This window comes from Dipodomys ordii, unplaced genomic scaffold (assembly GCF_000151885.1).
Source record: "Dipodomys ordii isolate 6190 unplaced genomic scaffold, Dord_2.0 Scaffold58, whole genome shotgun sequence".
Taxonomy (NCBI): domain Eukaryota; kingdom Metazoa; phylum Chordata; class Mammalia; order Rodentia; family Heteromyidae; genus Dipodomys; species Dipodomys ordii.
This window is the reverse complement of record NW_012267274.1, coordinates 1,922,419-1,934,110: the sequence shown is the minus strand read 5'-3', so window position 1 is coordinate 1,934,110 and position 11,692 is coordinate 1,922,419.

Below are 11,692 nucleotides of genomic sequence, written 5' to 3'. Positions count from 1 at the left end.
CACCCCACCCCCCCCTCCCCCCCCCCCCCCCCGCCCAACACACACACTACTGATTGAATGAGGCGCACTGCGCAAGGCCCGGTGGCAGGCCAGATGAAATGGAGAGAGGCCAGAGGTCGTCCGCAAAGAGCCGGGATTTCCCACAGCCCGCTGTGGAAGAGAATACCTGTCCTGCCCTTTTCCAAGCAAGCTCCGACATTAGGGTGCCCAGCGCCCTGGGGCCAGGGCCCGCCTTTGCTGTCCTCTGCAAAGAACTAAGGGGCAAACACGTCTAAGCGCCTGGAGAAGCAAGAACGGGAGTCAGGCAGGACACGGCGCTGCCCTGACCTCTTGGCCCACCCCTGCACAGGAAGACTGGAAGTGGCTCTGGGCTCCTGCCCTACAGCTGCGCCTTCGTTCTCACGGAGAATCTGACACTTTCTCCTCCAGATTCTCATCCGTGGGTTCCTCCCATACCTAAGTGCCATGTAGACCCCTAAACCAACCGACTTCCTAAGCCAAGAACAGAGCATGCAGTGGTGGGAATGGTCCAGCTCCCGGTGTTGGGCTTGGGTCTGAACACTCGTCCATCCATTGCTTTTCCTTGCCTGCCCCTGCTCCCTGCTCCTGGCTGTTTTGTTCTATTTCAACCTTTTCTAGTGAAAGTGAAATGTGCTGAATCATGAAATCTTACTGAAAGAGAGAAGTTATTTTTGGCCATTTATTTAGTAAAAAGCACTCTAGAGAATGCAACCCAGAAATGTACTTTATTATGATAGCTTAATGTAAGAACAGAACTAAATAACGAATATTTCCCCTTTGTCATCTTCACTTGGGAATCATTTTTAATGTGAGCCAGCATGAAACCGTTTAGGCAATATACAATATTTTAAGACATAAAATTACCCATGTTTTTAATAGCAGCTAACATGGATTGAATGCTATGTGCCAGGCACTCAAGACAGACGAGACGCACGCTTGGTGAAGGGACAGGCCACACATCTAGGACACCAGGCTCCACGGCGCGTGGTGACTGCACAGCTCCCCCACCGTGTGATCTGTGAGCAAGGGAGGGGCAGGAAATGGTTTGCTTGTCTCCAAGCTCTTTGCATGCACAGAGTTGCCGGGGGCCTTTGCTCAGCACTTTGGAAAATGATGTAGAATGACTGGCCTGACTCATGGTGACCTGAGGACATCTCCCATCTCCAGCTCTCTGCTTGCTACTTCGCCCACCTTGGCTCAGTCTTTCCTGTCCCCTCCCTCCAGGCTATAGTAGCCGGGACTCACCTCATGCTCTGCTTTGTCCCCTATCCTGGGTGGCTTCTAAAGGGAGTTCCAGCCTTACTTTTGGTGAGTGCTCAAGGACTGGTTTTTTGTTGTTGTTGTTTTGTTTTGTTTTCAGAATTAAAGAAGTGGTGAGTAAAAAATATGGGCACATAGATAATAATTTCTAACCTCAGGGGCCCGGAGAGGAATGGCATTGGTCACACGGGGACACTCAGTGACAACTTCACATACAAGTAAATTCCCTGGAAATAACCTCTCTGTCAAAGGCACAGGATGATTGCTAATGCATCCAACCTTTCTTCCACTAATATTGAGGTAGGCCAGGTTGGGACCTGTTAGCTGCAGCAGCGGTGAGCGAGCCCCGTCCACACGGAGCCTGATCTAGTGGAGGGACAGTGCTCCCTGAGGAAGGTGCTCTGTGGCACTCCTTTGCACTGGGAAAGGCTCAGAGAGATCTAGCGGGTCACGCCTGATTCTCTCGGGAACGTGAAAATCAACGTCCCTTTCTTCTGTCACTGTGCATACGTGCATGTGTTGTCACCAGTGTGCCTACAATAATGCCCTCAAACAGCAGTATCCAAACCTGCTCAGATCTCCGCTTCCATTCTTCATCCGTAAGAAGCAGTGTGCCTGTGCTTCCACTAAGTAGTAAACACTGGACGCACAAGACAGGTAGCAATTTGTTGTCCAGCAATCACAGCAATCACGTAGTCCAAGGGACGAGCAGAAGTGAGACACCACCGACTCTCCACACATCCCAACTTCCCCTTGGCTTTCAGAAGACCTCAGTGCCATTCGCAGGGTGCTGCCCTCTTTCTTGTGAAGCATGGTTCCTGGCCCAGCACCTGCTTGTTCCCTTGGTCCTGTTTCTTCAGATCTAAGCACAGAGCTAGGCACAACACAGTGCTGAACAAATTGCCTGTGGAATTACAATGTAAAATCAGTTTTAAGAAAGTATTATGAAACCAAGCCCCGGTGGCTTATGCCTATAATCTTTTTATAAATATAATTGTATTGCTATTATTAAGGTGTTGTACAGAGAGGTTACCATTTCACAAGTCAAGCAAGGCATGTAGTTCTTTTCCGGACAATGCCACCCTTTCTTTGCTTTCCCATTATCCCCTCCCATCCTGTGCCCACACAGTGTCTACTGAATACTATGACTGCATTTGTTCACTCTTTCTCTCTTCCCTTCTGAGCCCCCCCTCCAGAAAAAGAAATACACACACAACATCATAAATAACCCATGTTTGAGCTTCCTGGAACTTGCACCGGTAAATAGTATTTTTACATGTTCAGGAGAGTTACAACTTGGGGTTCCTACCCTACTGGTATCTTCCTTTGGTCTGACTGTTCACAGGCAGAGCCTGGAGCCGTGCTTTGGTTATCATGTGCAGTTGTGTTTTAGATCTAACTTCCACATGTGAGAGAATACATGCACCGTTGTCTCTTTGAGCTTGGCTTACCTCACTTAGCATGACTTATTCTACGTCCATCCATTTCCCCTGAAAATCCTGTTATCTTATTCTTTCTAATGGATGGATAAAATTGCATGCCATATACATAGTGCATTTTGTTGATCCACTCCTCTTCATGTCTATAATCTTATCTACATCTGGTAGACCACAGTTTGGAAAAGTCTGTGAGACTCCATCTCAAAGGAAGAAGCAGAGCATGGTAGAGGACATCTATCACCCAACATATAGCAAGAAGTGAAAAACAGAAGGAGGAGGATCAGACAATACGTGAGACCCTATATTTAAAAATAATCCAGGCTGGTAGCTGGTGGTTCACGCCTGTAATCCTAGCTACTCAGGAAGCTGAGATCTGAGAATCAAGGTTCAAAGCCAGGCGGTTTGTTTCCCTGGGAGCTCTTTTCCTATGTGTAGTATTCTAAGCTCTAGATGTCATCCCCTGTGCCCAATGTGGCAGTCAGCTTCAGGCCCTCCTTTCTACCCCACTCCTCCAGCACTGACTGGGGAGGGGCCAGCTGGAGGACAATTCCTGTGGATTCTAAGAGCCTCGTCTGGGCCCTGGTTCAGGGAAGCACCTGCCCACTTGGACTTTACACCTCCTTCATGTGCTGGCTAAGCCCTCTGGGCCACCAGTCTATCTGGTCCCCGGCCACACACATCCCGTTGGTGGGCAGCAGCCCCAGCACAATGCCCATGGAGTGGGACGCACGTGCTTCCTGTGCAGCACCACGGGTTCACCTGGTAATCAAGGGCCTGTGGAAATCAGGCCAAACAGAGACTTTCCAAGAGCCACGACAAGGCTTCGGCGGTGGGGAAGGTGGCATTGAAGACTGCTGCCCCTGGAGAGCAATCTGAAGCAAGCCGTTGGCCAGAAGGGGAAGGAAAGAACAACAGAGCAGGACAGCAGTGTGCTGAGGATTCTCTGTGGAAACCACTCCGAGCTCCCACTCGCTGGCGGACAGGCTGGAGGGGATGCCAACTTCAGGACCTGAACATGGGCCCCTGGGGCATTTCGCCCATGTTCAGGTCCTGAAGTTGGCATCCCCTCCAGCCTGTCCGCCAGCGAGTGGTGACCCTCTCCGTGCAGGTCCATGATGCTCTGGGGAGGCAGAGGCCACCAAAACATTCCTGTGGAAGAGGTGGGGCCTGGCTGTGAGAGCCAGACACGCAGCAGAGCACCACACACCCCCTTTCTTAGGACATTAAATTTGTTCAGTAAGCATGATTTTCTCCACAATCAAGGAAAAACAAAATGAAGTGGTTTCCTTCCTATTAAAAACACATAAAAGGAAAGGGAGGAGGGAGGAAGGGGACAAAAGAAAGAAGGAAAGTGAAGAAGGAAGAAAAGAAAGGAGAAAGAAAGGAAAGAGGAAGAGAAGGAGGGAAGGCAGAGAGGGAGACAGGGAAGAAGGGAGGAGGGAAAGAGGAAAGCAAAGGAGGAAAGGGAAAAGGGAAAGAAAAAAGGAAAGAAAAAGAGAAGAGAAAGGAAAGAGGGAAAGAGGAAGAGGGATGAGCAGGCAGTATCTGGTTTTGCTCCCTAGATTTTGAAGATTAGTTGATTGTAGCAAGTAACACAATGTTGTTGATGACCAGCCTTAAATGGGCTAGAGAGTGAAGCGTTCCCTAGACCAGAACATTCTGCTGAGAGCCTCAGTGGACTGACTGCCTCCAGGTGACGTTAAAATGCTCCTGCGTGTCCCACTGAGGAAAAGCACCCTGCCCTCCGGGACCCTGCAGGTGAGGTGGAAGGGGCTTGCCCTTCCGCCCATGCCCTTCCGCCCATGAAGGGGAGCATACAGCTCAGCTCACAAAGTAGAAAAGTGTTGGATGTTGAGTCCAAGTAGTACCTGGTGTAGTTACCAATGTGGGAATTACAGGAAAGTATGGAGACAAAAGCCAAGCCACTGCTTTTCCTGGCTTTTCTTTCTGCCTCAAACAACCTGGAAACAAGAACCGAAGTCAGCAGCCGTAAGTGCCTATGGTGCAAATGGAAAAACCAAACCAAACCAAAGCTCTGCTCTTTCTAACCCAAGGACAGGGACCGGAGCAGTGTAGTAAGGAGAAAACATTTGGAGCATAGCGGCTGTGTTCCAGACAAATGCCAGGACCAAGTGGGGAGCCTATCTTCTACCCGCAGGACACCGTAAGGAGGTCCCCAGCTCTGGACAGCCAGCCTGCTGCCTGAGGAGGCCTGGTGGAGAGAAGAGACTTTTGTCACCACTATGGAAATGGGGGCTTGCTCCACTCCCCGGGGCCAGGAAGGGAGTTCCATCCCCCACCCCCTGCTCTCAGCCAGGGAGATGTCAGCAGGGCCCGGCTGGCAGCCAGACCACCCACCGCGCCCGGTAGCAATGCCACGCGCCCTGCCCCGGCAATGACAAGGCAATTTCTCTCCTTCCTTACCAGAGCAGCTCCAGAGGAGACCAGCTGAACAGAAAGTTGAAATAAGATGCAGGGTCCCACAGTAATAGTAATCAAAATGTCCAGGTTTCCATCAAACATCATTTATCACAGCAAAAACCAGGATTCCAAATGGAAGGAAAAATGACGGCCAATAGATGTTGACACAGAGATGAAGAGCTATTAGAATATCGTGACAGATCTCACATTGCTTCTGACACAAAGAATATGTCTGCAAACCATGGACACAGATGAAAAATTAGAAAAGCTCAAGAAACATGAAAGATATACAAATGAATGAAACAGAAAGTTTAGAAATGAAAAACACCAAAACTGAAATAAAAACTGCAGTGGGTGGGCTCCACGGCGGAATAGAAGAGCCAAAGGAAAAGAATAGGTAAAGCTGAAAAATGAGCCATAGAAATTCACCTAAAACAGAAGCTCAGTTCTAAAAAGTACCTAGAGGGCCCCGAAACATGCAAGATCATTACACAGACCTAACAGTCGCGTCACCCGAGTCCCAAGAGGAGGAGGGTGACATGGCTGGAAAACAACCCAGAGAAATAATGCAGAAAAGCAAAAGCCCACAAAATCAAGAAGCTGGGCAAGCCCCAAACACAATACAGAAACTCGCACCATGAACTCATCTCAAAGTAACCTCTAAAGACCAAGGGAAACACTGGGAGAGCAACAGCAGAGAAGACTTGCTCCCATCATTTGCTCACACAGTGTTCTGCCACTTGAGCCACGTTTCCAGCCCAGCTTTTCCCTGGTTAATTGGAGATGAAGTCTTACAGCCTTCTCTACCTAGGCAAACTTTGACTTGTGAGCCTCCAGAGCTCAGCCTCCTTAATTGCTAGCATTACAGATGTAAGCCACCAGCGTACAGCAGGGAAAGGTGATCTTAACAACCATAGACTTCGTACCTAAATCCACAGAAGTTCAAATGAACTAGCACAGCAATACTTAAAGTGAGGAAAGAGAATCATAACTCTAGAAAACATGCCGTGGGAAGTAAAGGCAGAATGAAGCTGTCCTCAAGTGAAGAAGAGTTACCGGCTGGAACCTGTCCTGAAGAATCAATAAACCCGAAAGAAACCAAAGAAGCAAACTAGGAACTGAGAGATAAACGCAGAGACCCAGTAGGTAACATGAAACCCAAAAGAAAGCAGAGTAAATAAGCAGGGGAACGCAGGGGAAATGAGACGAGAAATAGAAATGGAAATGAACTGCAAAAGGACAGAGTTGAGACTTACCATATCAAAAACCACAGGAAACACATGGGCTGAACACACCAATGGAGGCCAGCAGGATGGATTTTAAAACATGCTCAACAATTATAATGACAGAGGGAGGTTGAAAGTAAGAAGGATTTAAAAAACCCACATAAGCCAGGCGCTGTTGGCTCATACCTGTAATCCTAGTTACTCAGGAAGCTGAGATCTGAGGATCCCAGTTCAAAGCCAGCGCAGGCAGGAAAGTCTGTGAGACTCTTATCTCTAATAACCGCTCAGAAAGCCAGAAGAGGCGCTGTGGCTCAAGCACTAGAGTGCTCACCTTGAGCTGAAGAGCTGAGGGACAGTGCCCAGGCCCAGAGTTCAAGCCCCACGACTGACCAAAAAAAAAAAAAAATCACAGATTTTACTCAAAATTAGGTAGCATTGGCTATATTAACATAAAAAAATTAGAAAATGACCGTGAGCAGTGAGGGTTGGAATAAAAGAGCTAATCCACAGAAGGTAGCGGTGTGAAATAATTGTCAGCATAAAAAGACAGCTACCCAGGGGCTGGGAAGGTGGCTCAGTGGCAGAGCGCTTGCCTCGCATGCCTGAGGCCCTGGGTTCCATTCCTCAGCACCACATAAGCAAAAAGAAAAAAGCCAGAAGTGGCACTGTGGCTCAAGTGGTAGAGTGCTAGCCTTGAGCTGAAGAGCTGAGGGACAGCGCCCAGTCCCAGAGTTCAGGCCCCATGACCGGATACCCCCCCAAAAAAAGACAGCTACCCAATGTGTGAAACAAAACCTGATGAACTAAAAGGAGAAAGAAACAGCATGTTAAAGGTTCCTATTTTTAGCATTTCTTCTCCAACTGTCGATAGAACAATAAGAGGGACTGTGTATGGTGGTGTACACTGTAATCCCAACACTTGGGAAGCTAAGGCAGGAGGTAAATTTGAGACTAGTCTGAGCTATGCAACAGGATTTAATCTCTGTGTGTTGGGACAGGAGGGGAAAACTGGGAGAGAGCAAGGGAAGGAGTAACATTGTTCCCAAAGAAATGTACTCATTATCTGACTTATGTAGCTATCACCCCTCTATACATCACCTTTATAATAACAATAAGAAAATTAACACACAAAAAAGATCTTGTCTCAAGGAAAAAAAAATCACACAATAGACAAACAAAAGAACAATTAAAGGAAGAACCCAGCCATACCATTAACTAACAATCTGACACAATGAGGACCTAACCAACATTGATAGAACATTCTAGTTACTCGCAGTTTGTACAAGCACCTGTGGACCACATAGCTATGCAGACAAAATGATCCATACTTTAAAACAGACCTGAACGATGTTAAAAGCAGCAAAGTCAAGGCTCTTTTCCCCTCCCCCCATTCTCCCTTTCCTTCCCTCCCCGCCCCCTTCCCTTCCATTTCCTTTCTTCTTCGCTTTCAGCAGCAGCCCCCATCTGCTCATGGCATTGGGAAGTAGATGCTGTTTGAGAGCCCACAGCAGGACCGGACCGGTGTGGCAGCTGCACCCACACATTCTGCACCCCCTTGGCCCATCCTGCCTCACTGTCCGGTGCTCCCAGGTGAAGCCCCTGACTCGGCCGGCCACCCCGAGTTGTCGGCACTGGCTCCCTGGCCGCTGCTGTGCACAGGTGGTAGGAAACATCTGTCTCTGGCAGTCCTCCCGTGGCCACATGTGGAGGATGCTCCGCAGAAGACCAGACCTTGTGGACCACTGGTTTGAACCGGTACCACTGCGCTCAGTGCAGGTGTGAGCAAGGGCAGTGCGATGTGGCCTGGAGCCTGGCCTCGCCTCTACCTCCACCCTCTACCTCTGCCTCCCTCCTTTAAAGGCCCTGGCGACCATAGTTAGGGTCCGCTTAGTCAGTCCAGGGCCATCTCCTGCCAGGCCTTTAACCACATTTGCGGACAGTCCTCATCCATATGCGGTAAGATCACAAGCTTCACTCTCTTAGGGTTACTTATTCCACTCTCTGTCCCTCCCCCTGTGCCCGCCCCAGCCCTGGCTCACCCCTTCACAGGTGACTGCTTTGGCCACATGGCTGTGGCACAATGTTGTGCCCCAAGGGGTTGTGCACACAATTCTGGCACACAAGCCCTTCGTGTCCCCTGACAACAGCTCTGCTGCACAGACTGTGCCTGATTTACTATAGTGTGCCGAAATGCCACAAGCTCCTGCTGGTGGCTGAAGTGGATTTCTAGGAAGGCAATGACTGGCTTGAAGGGTTTTTGGCACGCATCAGTAGCAGCGTCATCACTGGCTCTGTCCAAGGTAGGAAGACCTGGCATCTGGCCCTCTAAGCCTGGCCAGCAGGAGAGATGAGGACATCCAGGTTCCTGGTCTGAGCTAGGCCTGAGCTGCTCTGTACCGTGGGGTGGCTTCCTGGGCCCAGCAATCTCCATGGACAGGGGCCCATGCCACAAGGTGGACAGTGGGATCCAGTCTTCCCAGGAGGTGCCAGGCCTGGGTTCCCAAGGCTGCAGGACCTGGGTCTGCAAGTCACTGCTTCTCCATCATGCTCCAGCCCTACTGTACAACGAGAAGCCAAATCTTGCACAGGCCAGCCCTCAGCCAGAGACTAGGCCATCACTGTTGCTGCTCTGGTGAAATAGCGCCATCACCATTGATAGCGTACACTTCTGCACTCACAGAGCCTGCAACATCTAACCATCCCTTCAGAGTCCAAAGGAGCAGGCCCTGCCCGTTCAGCCATCGCCCCCTCCCCCTGCCTTCCCCCGCCCCATGAGGAACCTCACTCCCCAGCGCTCACCTCTCCCCAAGTATCTGTAAATGAGACCCACACCATGCTGCCCTTCTGTGCTGGCTGCCTGCCCTCCCCACCTCCCCCTTCCTCCCTCTTCTCTCCCTCCCCATGCTCTTCCTCTCTCCCCTCCTGCGTTCCCTCCCTCTCCTCCCCTCCTCCAGAGGACTTAGCTCGGCCTCACACGCACCCAGCCATGCTAGCAGAGGGCTCCCCTTTGGGGAGATGCCGTGCAGGGAAAAGCACTGTACTTGGGAGGAGGCAGTCATCGGAGAGACGCAGTCACAGTTCAGTTCGTTTTGCTCAGACCCAGCAGTTTTCCATCACTCGAACACAGCCGACAGGATGCTTGCTGTAGCCTCGCAGGAGCGTGGCTCTTGCTGTCCTTTCTGTTGCCCTAGAAACCATGACCTATGGCTGGCTCCCTGTCCCCAGAGGTCACGGCCTCTCCTCGTGACCCTGAGCAGAAATGCCTCTTCAATCGAGGCATGGGTGGGCACAGCCTGGAGGCTCTCCTGCCATGGGGTGGTGGCCCTGGCTCTGGGATGCGACCAAGAGGTGCCAGGCCTGTCACAGCGGCTCCATACCCTCTGTGGAGGAGATGCTGGGGCAGGAAAGGAGGAGCCGCCCGTGCCGCCCTGCTGGCACACTAGGCACAGCCAATCCCTTTGCCCAGGCTGGGTCGCGAGGCCGGGGGCGGCCTCGGACACCTGCAGCTGGCAGTCTGGAGCCAGTCGGTCCGGCTGCCAGCAGAGGCAGTGCTGGAGGGTGGCCGTCCACGCAGGTGTGCGGGAGTGTCCTCCTGCCTGCCCTCTGGCCAGGCTGGGAACCTGGGCCAGGGGACACATAGCATCCAGTCTTAGTAATGTAGCCAGAAGGGTCATCAGACAGCCCCAGCACAGCTCCGCCTGGCCCCCAGCAGCTGGCCACAGTGGCCTGATAAAGCTGTCCCCGCTGCTGTCTGCTGTCACGTGTGAAGAAGTTGACAGGGGCCAGGCTGACAGCAGCAGCCAGAGCTCACCCTGTGATGCTCGCCGTGCCCTCGAGTGGGGGCTCAGGAGCACAGACACGAACCAACAGTCAGCGGACGCAAGCTTTGGGGTCTTGTTCTGAAGTGACTTCACAGAGATAGACGGGCTGGAGCCTGTGCGGGGGGTTGCCCTGGGTCAGGACTGCACCCTCAGATGCTTCGCCGGCCGGGGACAGGCTTGGTTGGCATGAGCTGCTGCCCCTTTGCTAGACCAGGCCCGACAGTGTCAGCACAGTGCCGGAGAGGCCGGGCCTCGCCTCCCTGCAGAGAGGATTCTGGGAGCTCAGCTGGATGTGTATGTGTCCTGGGCCCCGAGCCACACCATGGCTCCCGACTATCCTGGCTGTTCAGGCCTTCACCCGCCACGCCGGGCTGGCAGGCTTTCAGACAGTGGTAGCTGCCATCCTTGGTGTGCGGGTATGCAGGTAGAGGGAGCGGGGTTCTGCCTGACAGGACAGGAGCTGCCACCGGTCTCCGCCAGACGCCAAGGACCGGAGCTTCCTTGGCCTTACGCTTCTCCATGGCCCGTGAGCAGTACTTCCTCTGTCTTTCCTGGGAGCAGCGGGCCTGTCAGCCACTCACGTCTCAACAGGAATTCGTTTTCCCTACACAGGCCTTCTTAAAACATGACTCTACTCATGCCAGGCCCAAGCCCGTTTGAACTCTGAGGCTCTGATGCCTGCAACTGAAATTTTGCTCAACTGGTGTCAGCCTGTGTAATACCAGGATAATCAAGGACTCAGGAGATGGCTCTAAGACAATCAGATGGACAGACAGAGGGACAGACGGTCTGATCAGCAACAGACTCTATGCCAGCCACAGTGAAGATGAGAAAACAACAGAGCTAAACTTCAGAGCTGCGTGAAGAGTTTTTGAGAACAAAATGTCCAAACCATCCATTACATTTGGGAATACATGTCCAGATAGGCAAACTTGGTGGAAGTTTTCCTCATTCTTTGTCTTTCTGAGAAACCTTTGCTTGAGGACACGCCCTAGTTAAAGCAGTGACAGCACAAGGAATGTGAGCAATGTGGGATTCAGAAAACAGCTGCATTAGCCCCCGAGTGGACATGAAAAGAAATTCTAGTCTCAGGATATAGAACGTGACCAGTACCAGCCAGCCATCAGGATGCCACCGTGCAGAAGCCAGCGTATCTGTCTTACATGCCAACTCATGCACATTTCTTCCATCAAGATGGGAATAATAAAGGTCATTAACAAAGCCAGGAGAAACAGAGAGTTCTGGAAGAGCACCCAGGATCCATAGAAGGCATCCTGGCGTGAGTCTGAGTAACTAATAGACTATATCAAATGCCTCCTTGAGTCGTAGCATTTTTCACCTAGGATGGGCTTGTTGGCGTAGACTTGTAGTACAACTTTACTGGCTTTAGAAAGAACACGCTGGACATAATTATGGATTCAGAGCCAAGAGTCAGTGTGAAACATCTCTGGTCGTGAGTTCATTCGAATGTCCCTGTCCCTCTTCCCCTAGTCCTTGCTTTCGT